The sequence below is a fragment of the Pelodiscus sinensis genome, chromosome 1 (assembly GCF_049634645.1).
Source record: "Pelodiscus sinensis isolate JC-2024 chromosome 1, ASM4963464v1, whole genome shotgun sequence".
Lineage (NCBI taxonomy): Eukaryota > Metazoa > Chordata > Testudines > Trionychidae > Pelodiscus > Pelodiscus sinensis.
Genome location: NC_134711.1, coordinates 223111557 through 223129750, shown reverse-complemented (window position 1 = coordinate 223129750; position 18194 = coordinate 223111557). Strand labels below are relative to the sequence as shown.

Sequence of the window (18194 nt, the reverse complement as noted above, 5' to 3'; positions counted from 1 at the left end):
AGTAATTTGTTCTGAATGCTCCCTTGCTTTTTAAACAAAGGAGGGTGTTTCTTCCCACAGGAAACATGCCCTCAAACCAGAATAATCCAAAGAAGCTGGCAATGATAAGTGTGCCTGCTCAGACTTTTTTTTCCATTTAAATACAGTCAAAAGAAAATATCTTACTTATTCAACTACACCAAACATATTATTTGCATGATAAAGAATAGCCTAGGGAAAATTGTGTTATAATATCTGGATTAATTACCCTTTTCTGTGACAGAATTAAGTGGTTAACTTTGTTAACCCTTTTGTGTTTTTAACTGAGGAAATGTTAGTGGTACCCTTGAAGGATTATCACTGTTTGAACAAATCCCTCTAATGCCACTTTACTTACAGGTAACTAAAACTGCACACAACATGTGGCCCAGCTTAATAGCTTTCACTGTTGTAACTCTTGTCTTCTCATACTCTCCCAACACCTATAAGTGTCTGTCATTCTTGCTATATAAACCCTAATTGAAGTGTCAGGCCTTCTAGATGTGGATTTGTCATTTGACACATTCATAAAACACCATGTGGGCCCATAGAATACGGTGAATAAAGAAAAAGCATTCAATCATAACCAAAGAATTCTTCTATGGTTTCAGTAGCCTGTACTGATGGGCTGAGTGTACGAGAACAATGTTTTTTAAAAAATCATGTTCTTGCAAAAACTAGGCTATAGCATTCTTGCTTGTTATCAAAATAGTTTCCAAAGTGTGTAGACAGAGGGCACAAGCCCTGTCCTGATGAGCTTCCAATCTAAAAAAACCGCAAAAGGTAGTGGAAAGTTGAAACCATATATGGAACAGGTGAGTGCTAACAGGGAGTTTTGAGAGGGAGTTCTCCAGGTGAAGGAGAAGCAGATACAGGACTCTTGAGGGAAGTGTGTTTTATTAGTGGGGCGTTCTTACTGTGTACTGAGCTTGTGTTTGTTTGTGTGGTGGTGTTGGTTTTTTTTTTTTCTTTCTTTCCCTGTTTGAGTGAGGCTTTAGAGAGGGAGTTCTCCAGGTAGAGGAGAGGCAGATACAGGAGTCTTGGGGGAAGTGGCTGTTGTGTTTGGGGCTTTCTTGCTGTGTGCTGAGCTTGTGTTTGTGAGTGAGGGTTGGTGTGTGTTCTTTTTTTGTTTATTTATTTATTTATTTTCCCCTGTGTTTGAGAGTGAGGCTTTTTTTTTTCCCCCACCTGCCCTCTGCCCTCCCCCTCCCCTTGATGGAGTTTGTGCTGTGATTGGCAGGTGGAAACTGTTGGCTTCTAATTAAAGTTTGGATTCTAGAAGCCTCTGCTGATTGGCTGAGCCTTGGTAGGGGGAGGGGCTTTATAAGGCAGTGGGCAAGTGACCAAGAAGCTTGCGAACAGGTGAGTGCTAACAGGGAGTTTTGAGAGGGAGTTGGGAAGGGGAGAGGGAAGGGCGGGAGGTTCTCTTGCCTTTCTTTTTAAATCCTTTTTCCAGGACAGCAGCGATGGTTGGTGATGGGTCTGCTGTTGTTACCTGCACAGCGTGTGCCATGTTTGTCTTCCTCCTGGAAGAAAGAACGGATTTCATCTGCACCAAGTGCAAGCTGGTCGACATTTTGGAAGAAAAAATTAGAGGACTGGAGGCCCAAGTGTCGACCCTACGCTTGATCAGAGAGGATGAAGACTTCCTCGATAGAAGGCAGCATTTAATCCTTCAAGCATGGCAGGCAGAAGAGCCAGAGAGGGCAGTACGTGACCAAGAAGAGAACTGGCAGCATGTAACTTCTAGAAGGGGAAAAAGGCCAGCACGGGAATCCCCCGATGCTATAGAAGTAAGCAATCGCTTTCAAGCTCTCTCCACAGGCTCTGCAGTGCTGAAAGCTCTGGAAGGGACCTCACAAGGAAGAAACCAGAAGTGAACACCATCTACTGGAAGGCATGGGATGCGTAGTCCTACGGATGGGGGTTCCACGGCCACCCCCCCCCAAAGGAAACGACGGGTGATGATGGTCGGGGACTCCCTCCTAAGAGGGACTGAGCCATCCCTCTGCCGTCCGGACCTGGAATCTCGAGAGGTGTGCTCTTTACCGGGAGCTCGCATTCAGGATGTCACTGAGAGGCTTACCAAGCTGATCAAACCTTCAGATCGCTACCCCTTCCTGCTTCTCCATGTGGGAACTAATGATACGGCCAAGAATGATCTTGAGAGTGTTACTGCGGATTATATAGCGTGAGGAAGAAAGATCCAAGAATTTGGAGTGCAAGTGGTATTGTCCTCCATCCTCCCTGTTGAAGGGAAAGGACTGGGCAGGGATCGTTGAATTGAGGACGTGGTTGCGCAGATGGTGTCGCAGAGAGGGCTTTGGTTTCTTCGACCATGGGACTCTGTTCCGGGAGCAAAGATTGTTAGGAAGAGATGGGATCCACCTAACGAAGAGAGGAAGGAGCATCTTCGCGGGCAGCCTTGCAAACCTAGTGAGGAGGGCTTTAAACTAGGTTCGTCGGGGGACGGTGACCAAAACCCTGAGGGGAGTGGGAAAGTCGGATACCGGGAAGAAATGCAGAGAGGAAGGGGCAAGAAAGGAGGACCCATGTTTCGAATGGAGAAGATAGGATGATCAGCTGGTTACCTGAAGTGTTTGTACATTAATGCGAGAAGCCTGGGCAACAAACAGGAAGAACCGGAGGCCCTGGCCCAGACCAAGAAATATGATTTAATTGGGATAACAGAGACTTGGTGGGATGACTTGCATGACTGGAGCGCTGTCATGGAAGGGTATAGACTGTTCAGGAACAATAGGCAGGGGAGAAAAGGAGGAGGAGTTGCACTATATGTAAGAGAGCACTACGATTGCTCTGAACTCCAGTATAAAGAGGGAGAAAAACCTGTTGAGAGTCTATGGCTTAAGTTTAAAGGAGCAAACAACAGCATTGATGTTGTGGTTGGTGTTTGCTACAGGCCACCGAATCAGGTGGATGAGGTAGATGAGGCTTTCTTCGGACAACTGAGCGAAGCTTCCAGATCACAGGCCCTGGTTCTCGTGGGGGACTTTAATCACCCTGACATCTGCTGGGAAACCTATACGGCAGTACACAGGCAATCCAGTTTTTGGAGAATGTTGGGGATAACTTCTTCACACAGGTGCTGAAGGATCCGACCAGGGGCCGTGCACAGCTTGACCTTCTGCTCACAAACAGGGAGGAACTAATAGGGGAAGTGGAGGTGGGTGACAACCTGGGAAGCAGTGATCATGAGATGGCAGATTTCAGGATCCTGACCACAGGAAGAAAAGAGAGTAGTAAAATACACACCTTGGACTTCAAAAAAGCAGATTTTGACTCCCTCTGAGATCTGATGGGCAGAATCCCCAGGGATGTTAACATGAAGGGGAAAGGAGTCCAGGACAGCTGGCAGTATTTTAAAGAAGCCTTATTGAAGGCACAGAAAGAAACCATCCCGACGCCTAGCAAGAGAGGCAAACATGGTAGGAGACCGGATTGGCTTACAGGGGAAATCCTTGGTGAACTTAAGCACAAAAAGGAAGCTTACAAAGAGTGGAAACTTGGACAAATGACCAGGGAGGAGTTTAAAGGTATAGCTCAAGAATGCCGGGGGGTTATCAGGAAGGCGAAAGCGCAAATGGAATTGCGACTGGCTAAGGATGTGAAGGATAACAAGAAAGGTTTCTACAGGCATGTTAACAAGAAGAAGGTGATTAGAGAGGGTGTGCGGCCCCTACTGGATGAAGGAGGTAACCTAGTGACAGATGATGTGGGGAAAGCTGAAGTACTCAATGCTTTCTTTGCCTCTGTATTCACAGACAAGGTCGGCTCCTGGACTTCTGCGCCAAGTGACGCAAGATGGGATGAAGATGGACAGCTCGTGGTGGGTAAAGAACAGGTTAGGAACTATTTAGAAAAGCTAAACGTACATAAATCCATGGGTCCGGACTTAGTGCATCCGAGGGTACTGAGGGAGTTGGCAAATGTCATTGTGGAGCCTTTGGCTATTATCTTTGAAAAGTCGTGGAGATCAGGAGAAATCCCAGATGACTGGAAAAAGGCCAATGTAGTGCCCATCTTCAAAAAAGGGAAGAAGGAAGATCCAGGGAACTATAGGCCGGTCAGTCTTACCTCGGTTCCTGGAAAAATCATGGAAGGGATCCTTAAGGAATCCATATTGAGGCACTTAGATGAGAGGAAAGTGATTAGGACTAGTTAGCATGGATTCACAAAGGGCAAGTCGTGCCTGACCAATCTGATTAGCTTCTATGATGAGGTAACTGGCTCGGTGGACATGGGGAAGTCAGTGGATGTTATATACCTTGACTTTAGCAAGGCTTTTGATACGGTCTCCCACAATATTCTTGCCAGCAAGTTAAGGGATTGTGGATTGGATAAATGAACGGTAAGATGGATAGAAAGATGGCTAGAAGGCCGGGCCCAGCGGGTAGTGATCAATGGCTTGATGTCAGGATGGCGGTCGGTTTCTAGCGGAGTGCCCCAAGGTTCGGTTCTATGACCGGTTTTGTTCAATATCTTTATTAATGATTTGGATGAGGGGATGGATTGCACCCTCAGCAAGTTTGCGGATGACACTAAGCTGGGGGGAGAGGTAGATACGCTTAAAGGCAGAGATAGGGTACAGAATGACTGAGACAAATTGGAGGATTGGGCCACAAGAAATCTGATGAGGTTCAACAAGGACAAGTGTAGAGTCCTGCACTTGGGACGGAAGAATCCCAAGCATAGTTACAAGCTGGGGACCAACCGGTTAAGTAGTAGTTCTGCAGAAAAGGACCTGGGGATGAGAAGCTAGATATGAGTCAACAGTGTGCCCTTGTAGCCAAGAAGGCTAATGGCATATTAGGTTGCATTAAGAGAAACATTGCCAGCAGATCCAGAGATGTAATTATTCCCCTTTATTCGGCTTTGGTGAGGCCGCATCTGGAGTATTGTGTCCAGTTCTGGGCCCCGCACTACAAAAAGGACGTGAACGCATTGGAGAGAGTCCAGCGGAGGGCAACCAAAATGATTAGGGGGCTGGAGCATATGACTTATGAGGAGAGGCTGAGGGACTTGGGTCTGTTTAGTCTGCAGAAGCGAAGAGTGAGGGGGGGATTTGATAGCAGCCTTCAGCTTCCTGAAGGGAGGTTCCAAAGAGGCTGGAGAGAGGCTGTTCTCAGTAGTGACAGATGGCAGAACAAGGAGCAATGGTCTCAAGTTGTGGTGGAAGAGGTCCAGGTTGAATATTAGGAAAAACTATTTCACTAGGAGGGTGGTGAAGCACTGGAATGGGTTACCTAGGGAAGTAGTGGAGTCTCCATCCCTAGAGGTGTTTAAGTCTCGGCTTGACAAAGCCCTGGCCGGGTTGATTTAGTTGGAATTGGTCCTGTCTAGAGCAGGGGGCTGGACTTGATGACCTTCTGAGGTCTCTTCCAGTTCTATGATTCTATGGACAAAAGGGCTTTGTTATATATAAATGAGAGATTGGGAGGTACTTAAATAGCTAATCAAACATGGGATTAGGCCCCAAACCGAATTCATACATATGAGTGCATGCTTCCTTCCTAGCAGGTGTGTTAGTCACAGGGTACGTCTACACTAGCCCCCTAGTTTGAACTAGGGAGGCTTATGAAGGCGACCGAAATTGCTAATCAAGCACGGGACTTAAATATCTACGCTTGATTAGCATATTCCCAGCCGGTCGCCATTTTGGAAACTGACTAGTCCAAAGTAACTGCCCTCGTCTACAAGTGTCAGAAAAGCGGGATTCCGAGAATAAACCCCTTAGTTCGAATTAACTGTTAAACCGACCGCCCAGGAATATGCTAATTAAATGCGGGATATTTAAATCTCGCGCTTGATTAGCAATTTCGGTCGCCCTCATTAGTCTCCATAGTTCGAACTAGGAGGCTAGTGTACACGTACCCACAGTGCTTAAGCTCCAAGGAGTAAAGATGGTCAAGAGATTGGGCTGCTAGACTGGAACTCAGGTTCAATTTTTCTGCTCTGCCACTAAAATCAAAGGGCATGAGATTCCTAAATACCTTTGTGAATTTAAGTTTGCCTGTGTGTCACAACCCTGGCAGTAATAACAGCACTTCCTTACATCATAGGAGAAACTAATTTAAAAATAATGATATTATGGTAGGATTTCTTAAATATTGGTATATTGGGGAAAAAATAGGCCATAAAATCTTTTTATGACCTAACACAGTGGCTTTCACCCTTTCCATATTATTGTACCCCTTTCAGGAGTCTGATTTCTCTTGCATACCCTCAAGCACACCTTACCTAAAAACTATTTGCTTACAAATCAGACATAAAAATACAAAAGATTAATAGCACACTACTACTGAAAAAAATCTTATTTTCTCATTTTTTGCCATATAATTATGAAATAAATCAATTGGAATATAAATATTATGCTTACATTTCATTGTGTATTATATACAAGTCCTTGTCTATATGAAATTTTAGTTTCTACTGACTTTGGTAATTTTTTTATGTACCCTATTGTAAAGCTGGACAAATATCTAGGGGTTTGTCTACGCTACAGTGCTATTTTGAATTAGTTAATTCGAATTAAGCCATTTCGAAATAACGCATCTAGAATCAAAAACTAAATCGAAATAGTGTTTTTCTAATTCGAAATAGTGCATCCACATTGACTGGACCCTGAATCAAAGCGAGGTGAGGATGACCGTGCCCTGCACTATCAGAGAACGTGCTTGCACAGAGGCCATGGTCGGGATGTCTGGCTCTCCCCAGGAGTGGGAGCTGCCCCAAGACTGTACCCATGCCCCTGTGCCATGTATAGTGCGGCCAAGGCAGGGGGGAGGAGGAGGAGGAGATGTCCCCTGCCTCTGTGTAGAGGGGGCGTGTGAAGGGAGGGCATCCTTCTGGGTCCCGCCCCAGGGTCGGGAGCATGTCAGGTCTCTACACATACACGTGTGCCTATTGGGCCACGGCCCCTGGGTGTCACGCAGCTGGATCCACCTGCCCAAGGGTGGCATTGCACTTGCAAGCATGTGCACAGGTGGCTGCGTGATCCGTGGGAGGCATGGCCCACGTGCGTGGTCCCTGGTCTCCCTCCCTGACTTCCCCCCCGGGTAGGGGACAATGCTGGCACTTACCTGGTATGGCCTCCCTGGACAACCCTGATGACTCCGGTACCAGGACAGCTGGTGGTGGCCCCTCTGCGGTGCCTGGGTCAGGGTCCTCCGCTCCCGGCTCACTGCCTCCCGGGCTGGTGTGGACCGCTCCGCCCCCCAGGATTTGGTTGAGGGCGGGGAAGTAGGGGCAGGTGGCAGCCCCTGCTGCATTGCCGCCCCTGGTGTCCCCAGCTCCTTCACCTTCAGGCACGTTCCTCCACCTAGTGCAGAGATCATGGACGTTGGGGGCCTCCCCTCAAACCTCAATGAAGTCCATGATCTCCACACTAGTTCATGAGGGCACGTGCTGTCTACAGCCCCTGGCTGGCCCCTGGGTGCTGGAGGACTGGGCGGGGGATGTCTGGCTGCCACTGGCTGCCATTGTGTGGAGGCCGGTAGCTACTGGCAGGCATGGCTCTCACACATGCCCAGTGGCCAGAATCTACTCCTTTAAGGGCCCCGGGTCTGGGGGAGAGGAGAGGAGTTTTCCTGGTTTGGCCCAGAGAGGCCACCAGGGGAAACTGGGAAGGACTGGTGGCCCCCTAATTCGAAAAAAGTGTCTACACAACACTTATTTCGAATTAGCTATTTCGAATTTGGTGTTATTCCTCGTAGAATGAGATTTACCAAATTCGAAATAAGCGCTCCACTATTTCGAATTTATTTCGAAACAGTGGCTGTGTAGACGCCATTAAAGTTAATTTGAAATAACTACTGTTATTTCGAATTAACTCTGTAGTGTAGACATACCCTAGATGATTTAATGTCCACACTCCAGAAGACCTCTGTGTACCTGTAGCTGTATATGTACATCTGGTTGAGGACTACTTACCTAACATATCACACTGTTTTAATAGGGCAGATCCTACCACTGTTGGTGTCAATGATAAATTTGACCTTGACTGCAAGGACAGCGGTATTGGATCTTTTTGGTGTAGATAAACTAGATCCTTAATTCTGTGAATTCATTCATGAAGTTTCAAAAATGCCCTGCTGTACCTGACAGACACATCAGTGGCTCAGGGATAATTTGGATAGGCAAGATATACAACTGATATATCTAACCGCCCATTAGATATGACAAGGTTCCAAAATGCTGGGAGTATAAAGGGCTATCTCAACCAGCAAGTAAGCAGAGTACAATTTAAAAATGAAATGAGAGCAGAATAACAATTAATTTATGTTGGCATATTGAAGATGAGATGATATTTGTGAAGTCAAAGAGTGTCAGAATAGTTGCACACAATACCATCATGCTATAGGTATTCCTAAAAGATTAAAAGAGTCTTTAATTATCTAAACTACTATTCCTTGGATGTCTTTCATCCTTCATGTACTTGGCTTATGTCTGAATGGCCAACTGCATGCTGCAGAGATTAACAAAATATTCCTTGGCACTTTGCTAAACTATATGACAAAGAAAATAATGTTGAATGGTTTATGGGACTATTATGAAGCCAATGTTTAATTAAAAATACATAACTTCAGAGACAAGGTGACTTTATGGCAGGGTGCATATGCTATTTCAGCTGTATCCTTATTCTTATATATCCACTCAGTTCTGTCCTTTCCCTTCTAATTCTCACCTAGCTAGGTTTTTTTTCTTGTTTGTTATCAGAATTTCACTTCTTTCTGTCTAATCTCTACTTTTTCTCTATCTATATTGGTGAAATAGAGTTGTTCTACAAACATGGAACACTTGTAAAGCATAAGACATTAGTTATTCATTCAGACTGAGATTTTTCAGAGCCGCTTCACAGATTCAGATCCCAATTCCCGTTCATTTTAACCATGCTCAAGCTGCATGGAAAACATCAGCCTACATATTAATGAGACCAAAAAAAGTCCTCTAGTCCTTTTTCCATGAACCTGGTCCTAGAGACATAAAAAAGAATAGACTGAGCTAAATTCTTCTCTCCATTTCCCTGCCATGAATTCAAAGAAACTTTATGCTACTGTGGATTTACTTTGAGGTAAAAACAATTATTTGGCCAGTAATGTTGGTATAAATTATGAATACCATGAAAAAGACCTATTCTGCATATGAAGAATATACTTTCAATAAAATACAGCTGCTTCTGATCTTTCCATTGCGGATTATTGGAATATCACTTGTAAAGAGCCGTCCTCCTCACCAAGTTTCCCACGGGTCCCTCATCATTGAATTGGAGAACTGGAAGGAACCTTGAGTATGGTTGCCAACTTTCTAACTTCAGAAAACCAAATACCCTTGCTCTACCCACTGCTATGGCCCTTCATTGAGGCCCCCCCTCCACTTTTTCTTGAGATCTCAACCCCCATTTACTTAATCCTCCCTCCTTCTGTCACTGCGCCCCACACCATATGCTCATTTTCACTACGAGGCCGAAACAGGCATATTTGTTGTTTTGATAGATGTATTATGCTAAGTTCCAGTTTTATGTGTTCCAGGAGTCATTAGAGCTGACAGCAGTACACATACCTTTCCTACACAAAAACACATAGGCTATGTCTAGACTGCAGGCTTCTTTCGAAAGAGGCTCTTTCGAAAGCATCTTTCGAAAGAGCCTCTTTCGAAAGATCGCGTCTAGACTGCAGGCGGATCTTTCGAAAGAGCAATCCGCTTTTTCAAAAGAGAGCACCCAGCGAGTCTGGATGCTCTCTTTCGAGGAAGCCCTATTTACATTGAAGAACGCCTTCTTTCGAAAGAGGAACTTTCGAAAGAGGAACTTTTGAAAGAGGAACTTTCGAAAGAAGGGGTTCTTCCTCGTGAAACGAGGTTTACCGCCATCGAAAGAAAAGCCGCGTTCTTTCGAAATAATTTCGAAAGAACGCGGCTTGAGTCTGGACGCAGGGGAAGTTCTTTCAAAAAAAGGCTACTTTTTTCGAAAGAACCCCTGAGTCTGGACACGGCCATAGTCTCTTACACCCAATTTCCGTACACTTTTCCAGAAACAAAATTCAAGTTCAGGTATAATCAGCATGGAGAAGAGAGAGGGGGTATGTCTACACTACAATGTTAGTTCGAACTAACGGACGTTAGTTCGAACTAACATTCATAGCCGCTACACTAGCGCTCCGCTAGTTCGAATTTGAATCGAACTAGTGGAGCGCTTAGTTCGAACTAGGTAAACCTCATTTTACGAGGATTAAGCCTAGTTCGAACTAGCTAGTTCGAATTAAGGGCTGTGTAGCCCCTTAATTCGAACTAGTGGGAGGCTAGCCCTCCCCAGGTTTCCCTGGTGGCCACTCTGGCCAACACCAGGGAAACTCTATGCCCCCCTCCCGGCCCCGGAGCCCTTAAAGGGGCACGGGCTGGCTACGGTGCCCATGCCAGGTGCAAGCCTGCCAGCACCCAGCCAGCAGACCCTGCACCTGGCACGGCACAGAGCCACCCACCCGATGTCCCCCAGCCCACCCCCTCTTCCCGGGACCAGGCTGGCGGCTCCCGGGAGCTTGCCCGGGACCGCAAGAGGCAGGCACCTTCCTGGGCTAGTGCGGAGATCGTGGACCTCGTCCACGATCTCCGCACTAGGCACAGGAAAGTGGCCGTCTAGGGCAGGAGAGCTGCCAGCCTGGCCACCCAGGAGCAGGTGTGCATGAAAATCAAGGGGGTCCACTGAGACCCCCGACCCTGAGCCCTGAGCTTACAATGGCCGTCCTGGGTCAGACCAAAGGTCCATCTAGCCCAGTAGCCTGTCTGCCGACAGTGGCCAACCCTAGGGACCCTGGAGGGGATGGACCGAAGACAGTGACCAAGCCATTTGTCTCGTGCCATCCCTCTCCAGCCTTCCACAAAGTTTGGGCAGGGACACCACTCCTACCCCCTGGCTAAGACTACTCCATGGACCCAACCTCCATGACTTGATCTCACTTCCCTTTAAACTCTGTTCTAGTTGTAGCCTTCACAGCCTCCTGCAGCAAGGAGTTCCACAGGTTAACTATTTGCCTTGTCAAGAACAACTTTCTCTGACTAGTTTCAAGCCTGCTACCCATTCCTTTCCTTTGGTGTCCTCTAGTCCTTCTTTAGGGGAACTCATGAAGAACTTTTCTGTATGCACCCTCTCCACCCAACCCCTGCTTTTAGAGACCTCTATCCTGTCCCCGCTCCATCTCCTCTTTTCTAAGCTGAACAGTCCCAGTCTCTGTAGCCTCTCTTCATCTGGGACCTGTTCCCAACCCCTGATCATATTAGTTGCCCTCCCCTCTCCCAGCCTTTCTCTTCCCCTCTCCCACCTCCTTTTCCCAGTCTCCCCCAGTTTTGCTCAATAAAGACAGAGTCAATGTTGGAAGAAACGTTATCTTTATTTTGTACATCAATAAGAAGGGGGGCTAGGGAAGGGTAAGTGGAAGGAGGTGAGGGAGGAATGGGGTACGAACCCCCGATGGGGAGGACTGGGCTGGCTCTGCGGGCTTCTGGGGGTGGAAGCTCTCCTGCAGCCCCCCAATTGCCCCCTCTCCCTAGATCGCAGCCTGCGGCAAGTGCAGCCGGGCTGATGGCCGAGTGGTGTGATGTGCCCAGCGTGGGTACTCCGGGCAATACAAGCCAGGACTGCTTTGCAAGCGGGGCACCCCTTAGAACTGTCTGTCCGGGGTGGGGGTCGGGACCCTTTAAGCGCAGCCCTCGGCTAGCCTGAGACAGCATCTCCACGCTCGAAGTCCTCCTCTGACGCCCTGCCGGCACTGCTTCCGGCCATCCTTAAGCTCTGTTCAGGGTCCACTCAATGTGGACTTGCTAGTTCGAATTAGCAAAATGCTAATTCGAACTAGTTTTTAGTTCTAGACGCGTTAGTTCGAATTAGCTTAGTTCGAATTAACTAATTCGAACTAAGCTAAGTTAGTTCGAATTAGCGCTGTAGTGTAGACATACCCAGGGAGAATTACATCTCTTTTCTTACTTACACAACTCTGCTAACACATCACAGAATGGTGTTGGCTTTTTTTGTGACAGATTTAGCTTGTGATCAACTATGACCTCCAGATCTTCTTCCACAGTACTCCTTTCTAGACAGTCATTTCCCATTTTGTAAGTGGCAACTGATTATTCCTTCCTAAGTAGAGTACTTTGCCTTTGTCCTTATTGAATTTCATCCTATTTCCTCCAGATCATTTCTCCAGATTCTCCAGTTTCTCCAGATCATTTTGAATTATAATATCATCCTCCAAAGTACTTACAACGTGGAATCATCCACAACATTTATAAGTATACTCTCTATGCCATTATCTAAATCGCTGATGAAGAAACTGAATAGAACCAAACCCCATATTGATCTCTGTGGAACCCCATTTGTTATGCTCTTCCAATATGGCTGTGAAACATTGATAACTATTGTCTGGGAATGGTTATCAAATTAGTTATGCACCCACCTTATTGTTGCTCCATCTAGATTACATCTTCCTAATTTGTTAAGAAAATGTCATACAAAAGTGAATCAAAAGACTTACTAAAGTCTAGATATACCACATCTACTGCTTCTCTTTTCGCTGCAGGACTTGTTCCCCTGTCAAAGGGCGTGTCTACACAGCAAAGTTATTTCAGAATAATGACCACCTGTGAAGGTGCTGAGAACTGTTGTTCTTGGTTTGCAGATGGGAACTGGGCTTCAGGCACTGGGTCCCCTGGGATGACTGACCATCTTTCTTTGTTCTCCACAGCCCGATCATCTGTGAGTGGAGAGTGGTTCACAGAACCGAGGACATCCTCCTGCACCCGAGGCTTCCACAGATGTGCACATCCAATGGACGAGTACCAGCAACAGCACCTGGCGGCACTGCAAGCCCTGCACAGTACTATCCACTGCTGGGTGGAGAAGGACCTGCAGCTGTATCAGAAAAGCTGGTGGGAGCTGTTTGTGCAGGGCCGCTCCCTGTGAAATGATGTGCACATCCTGGTGCAGAGCATGCGGCCTCCTCCTGCTCCAGCCTCTGCTCCATCTCTGCTATCGCTCCTCCTCCCACTCCCTCTCCCTCTCCCACTTCTCCCCCACCCCTTTCCACCACCCGCCATGGACGCCAAGGCCCCTGCGCCCACGGTAGTGGAATCCAAACAGGCTGGCACCACCCCCAGCCCAAGCCCTGAGCCTTTCCTCCCACTTCCAGCTCCCTCCCAAAAGGTTCTCACCACCCCCCTTCAGCTCCCCTTTCTCCTCCCCTCTCCCAGGTTCTTTCCTCTCTCTCTCCCCAGTTTCATTGACCTCCCAGTTATGGAAAATACAGACTGTTTAATTATTCAAAACAAAAGTGACTTTATTTTATTGTTGGGAAAGGGCAGAAGGGAGGGGTAAGTGGAGGGATGGCAGTGAAGGGTGAAGCAGAAGCCACAATTGGGGCGGACCAGGGAACTCTCCCACAGGGCCTCCCAGATGCACACAGCCCCCTGAAGGGCCTGCTGGATGGCAGCTGTGCACTGCTGATCATAGGCCCTGCCTAAACAGTCCACCTATACTCCCCCACCCTGGTAGGAAAGCCTCCTGCTTCCTCTTCCACATGTTGTGCAGGACACAACACACAGCCACCACATGAGGAATGTTGTGCCCCCCATGATGCAGGTGGGTGTGGAAGCAGCCAAAATGCAGGGGAGGAGGCACCATTGACCAAATGCAGGCCCTGGTCAGCCTGGCATTAAATGCCTGTCATGAGGGGTTGAGGTGGCTGGTGTTGGGCTTTATGCGCCACAGCTGCAGAGGATAAGTTACATCCCCCACCAGGCATACAAGCATGTTCATGACCCCAACCCTGATGTGGCAGTTGGGGAAGAAAGTTCCAGCATGCAGCTTCTGGCAGATGCTAGAACTCCTGAATACGTGTGCATCGTGTGCTTTCCCCGACCACCCACTATTTATGTCCTTAAACTGGCCCTAGTGGTCAGTCACAGCCTGCAGGACCACCAAAAAGTATTCCTTGTGGTTAATGAACATTGAGGCCCAGTGGCCTGGGGCATGGATAGGGATGTGTGTCCTGTCAAAAGCCCCCCTCCCTGCAGTTGGGGAAGCCCTCAATGACGGCATCAACATCTGCCAGGAGATTGACTCTGCGTAGCTTCAAACATTATTCATTTTTTTGAATAATTACCATACATAGTAATTTTGAATCAGAAGCTCATAAATCTTCCATTACTCTTTCCATAATTAATTTGAATTATTTTGTGATTTGTAATAGTAAAAATTTTCTTTACACTAAAATGGCAGTTGAATAGGCAACTCATTTTTAATTTTGTTAGTAAATATTTATATGAACTCTAATAATAATAATCATGACTTTTCTATAATGAAAAACAAAAATAATGATTTAAACCAGTGTTTCTCAAAGTGGTCCATGGACCCACTCCAAGAAAGCTCCTGTTTGTTTACTTACCGGCTCTGCAGCTATGGAGCCTCATGACTCCCATAGGCTTTAGTTTGCTGTTTGAGAAACAGTGATTTAAACCACTCACCCATCATATTCCAGTGTAAAAAGTAATGCATTCAGCTAATTTAAGTAGCAGGATTGTCGATGCAAAATTTGGTATCAGTAGGTAATTGCAAAGTATGACTTTATTTTGAACAGACAAATCCACAAACAAACTCTTCAAAATATATACTAGATATATTCAGATCTGTAAGTAGAGGTGCTTCTAGTGTTTCTTGTAAAACACTCTGAGATCTATGGATGAAAAACATGGAGAGAGTATTGTTCTCTGAAGTTCTGCCTATTTCTGATGTCAAAATCAGTTGTCATTCACAATCGAATCTGCAGACCTTCATAATGCGATTGTCCTTCCCTGCCTCTTGGCCTAGTGTACTCAGCAGTGAAACGCTCATCAATGTTGACACTTAAATTCTAATCATATAAATAGACACTTAAATTCTAATCATATAAATCATTACAACTTCTTATCAAAGAAAAATGGCTTTTTGAACAAAATAATTTTTTTCTGCAAGCTTTTTCAAGTTTTTTTTTTTTTAGGTTTGGTTTTTGTTTTTAATCAAGAATAATTCAGGTTGTTTTTTCAAATAACCAAATTTGATTTTTTATTGAAAAAAAACAAACAAAAAAAAGAGCTAAACTTCAGATAGTATATATATATATATATATAATTTCTATATGTAATTTATCTTGTGAAAAAACAATGGCCATTGTTAAGAGTTCAACAGAGTGAATGCTGCAGTCATATAAACAGGAGCAGCTTGCATCTTTATCTGAACTTTTGTTTCAGTGTCTCTGCAGATGCAGGTGTGTGTCACTAAATAACCTCCAAACAATGAACTGTCACAATCATAATTAAATAATTGCCTAGAGTACAAAATAGCAGTCGGTACCAGGAGAAAAGTTCTGGCTTGACAAGATTCTTTGTGCTCCTCCAATGAAACATTGAGAGTGGATAATAAATCAGTCAAAAGGATAACATTCCTGTGTATTAAAAGATTAATTGCAATGAAAATTTGATTTGGTAAAGGGAAAGATAAGCAATGGGACCTTTAAAATAAATGTATTTTAAACCATTTTTGCAGTTGTTTTTTCATTGAGTACTTCTGTGTTGATGTTGATTGTTTTAGGTGGGGCCAGATTGTCCATTAGGCACAGTAGGCATAGTGCTGAGGGCCTACCAAAAGTTTAGGGCCCTTGCAGAAATTCAAAATTGACTCAAAAATAAGAAAAGAAAACTGCTAAATCTCTCTTACTTTGCTATGTTTTTGCAACATGTTTAAATGTTGAAGATCAATTAAATGCAGGTCTATTAAATCTTTAGTCAACAAACAACATACAGGTATAACTTACAATTAAATATTTAGTTTGCTACACATTTTGTTAGCAAAATCACAGATTACATTATCAAATGTTATTTTTCTCAAAAGCTCACTCTCAATTGAAAGTAGTGCAAGAGAAGTTAGTGATTTCTCTCCCATGGTAGACCGAAGACAGTTCTTTATACATTTTAACTTTGAAAAAGAGCATTCCCCTTCACAGTCTGTTCCCAAGATGGTGAAATACCTTCTGAAAGCAATGGTGACATTTGGAAAACTTGCCACCAACTTGCCTGCTATTTGTGCACTGATCATTGCTGCCACATATGTGAGAACAATAGAAATTCATCTGTAAAGACATGCTCAAGATTTGATGGATAGATATTTACTAATGCCCTTGCCCTAGAGGTGACTTCAGCACTGAATATTGATCTATCCACCAAAAAAACTGAACCTTTCATTCAATGTGGCATATGGGGCTTGTTGCCTGATCGTCTCTACAATAAGTTTATCCATGATAGGATAGAAGCACTGTGTGTGAAATTTGTCCCTAACACTCATATCTGAGACAGTATTATTCATAAAACTTCATTAAAGAATTGCTTTCTAAGTCTTTTGCTTTGTGTGGTCTCATTGTAGTCAGATGGTGAGTGGCAGTTGCCTCAAACACATGAAATGTATCGTGGATATCACAGAAGTGTGCTAAAAGTCCATCACATAAAGTACCAGGCTCCTGTAGAGCTTTATCATATATATAGTAGCCCAATGTCTGTGACTCTGTAACACTGTAGCTGTAGCATTACAGAGTCACCTCTGGGGGGCGCTGTTGCCTTGTGCCGTGGCACTAGGCTGAGTTCTGCGCCACTCAGCTGGGCCACCACAGGGGAGCAAGTGGTGCAAGTGGCCGTTTGGGCCCTGCGCTCCCCATGCAGCACCCCCATGCTGCATGTGGAGCATGGGGCCCAAACGGCTGCTTGCGCCACATGTTCCCCCACGGCGGCCTGGCTGAGTGGCACGGGGAGCCCAAATGGCAGTTTGCGCCACTTGCTCCCCAGCAGCGGCCCAGCTGAGTGGCGGAGAACTCAGCCAAGCGCCACGGCAGAAGGTGAAGGGGGGTGGGGCCCAGCTGTGTACATCACTGCCTCATCCCCTTCCCCTCCCACCGTGGTGCTCAGCTGATTTCTGTGCCACTCCACTGGGCCACTGAGGGGGAGTAAGTGGTGCAAGCTGCCATTTAGGCTCCGCGCTCCCCATGCGGCATGAGGAGTACGGAGCCCAAACAACTGTTTGGGCTCCGCGGTCCCCCGAATGAGAGGCAGGAGGGGGAGGAGAAAAGAAAGGGAGAGTGAGAGGCAGGAGGGAGAGAAGAGAAAGAGAGGTGGAGAGAGAGGCAGGAGGTGGAGGAGAGCTGAGAGAGAGAAGGGGGAGACAGGAGGAGGAGGCGGAGGAGAGAGCAAGAGAGACAGACATGGAGGAGAGTCCGGAAAAATCCTGTTGTATGATGGGTTATTGGCTACTTCACAAGATTAGTCTTTTGTAGTATGTCATTCCAAATGATGCACATTAAAGCTGTCTCAGACTGATCCAACTTCTTAGTCAGTGACTTTGCCTTATGGACAGCTGCTGGTGTTTGTCGATCACGTTCAGCTATGTCTGTCAAAGTCTGATGAATTTCAGAACAGTTCATATAAAGTGCTCTGGTGGCATTGCTCCATGTTGACCGTTGTGTTTCTGATATGCTTTGTACAACATGGGTATTTTTCATCATGTTATTTACTAATTTAGATCATCTATGGGTTGAAGCTTAGAGGAACGTAAAAAGTGACTGCAAAAAAACCCCCAAAACCCAAAACAACAACAACAAAAAACCTGACAACAGCAATTGATCCAACCAAATTTAGACTGCGGGCATCACATGGAACCCATTCAGCCAAACTGTTAACCTCACAAAAGCTAGCTTGAACCCCTGATTAAATGCCACTCCTATTGCTGGCACTATCATATGACTGTGACCATCAGCTTGCAATATCAATGCCATGAAGTTTGAGATTATCCTGCAAAAGATCAAATAAGTATTTTCCATCATGATGTTCAATGGGAGTGAACTGAAGAAACCACTCAACCACATTTCCATCACCGAGTACATAACGAAACACCATTGTAAGCTGATAAGCGTGACTAATATCAGGAGATGAATTGATTTTGATTCCATAATACTTTGTCTTTTTGAATTCAGATATTATCTGTGCCATAACTTTAGATCCCAATATATCAATAAATTCATTGCATATAGTTGATTAAAGGTAAGACACATTCCCTCTGTCTGGATTGTCATGTCATTGCATCTGTTCTGAGA

General features: G+C 45.6%; 1 long non-coding RNA gene across 1 annotated transcript; it reads left to right on the top strand.

Moving 5' to 3' along the window:
- Positions 1 to 1025: 1025 nt before the first annotated feature.
- Positions 1026 to 13370, top strand: LOC142823997 (uncharacterized). Its single transcript, XR_012899064.1, has 3 exons — positions 1026 to 1380; positions 3801 to 3880; positions 12771 to 13370. It is a non-coding gene; the product is annotated as an uncharacterized LOC142823997 (long non-coding RNA).
- The last annotated feature ends 4824 nt before the right edge of the window (positions 13371 to 18194 follow it).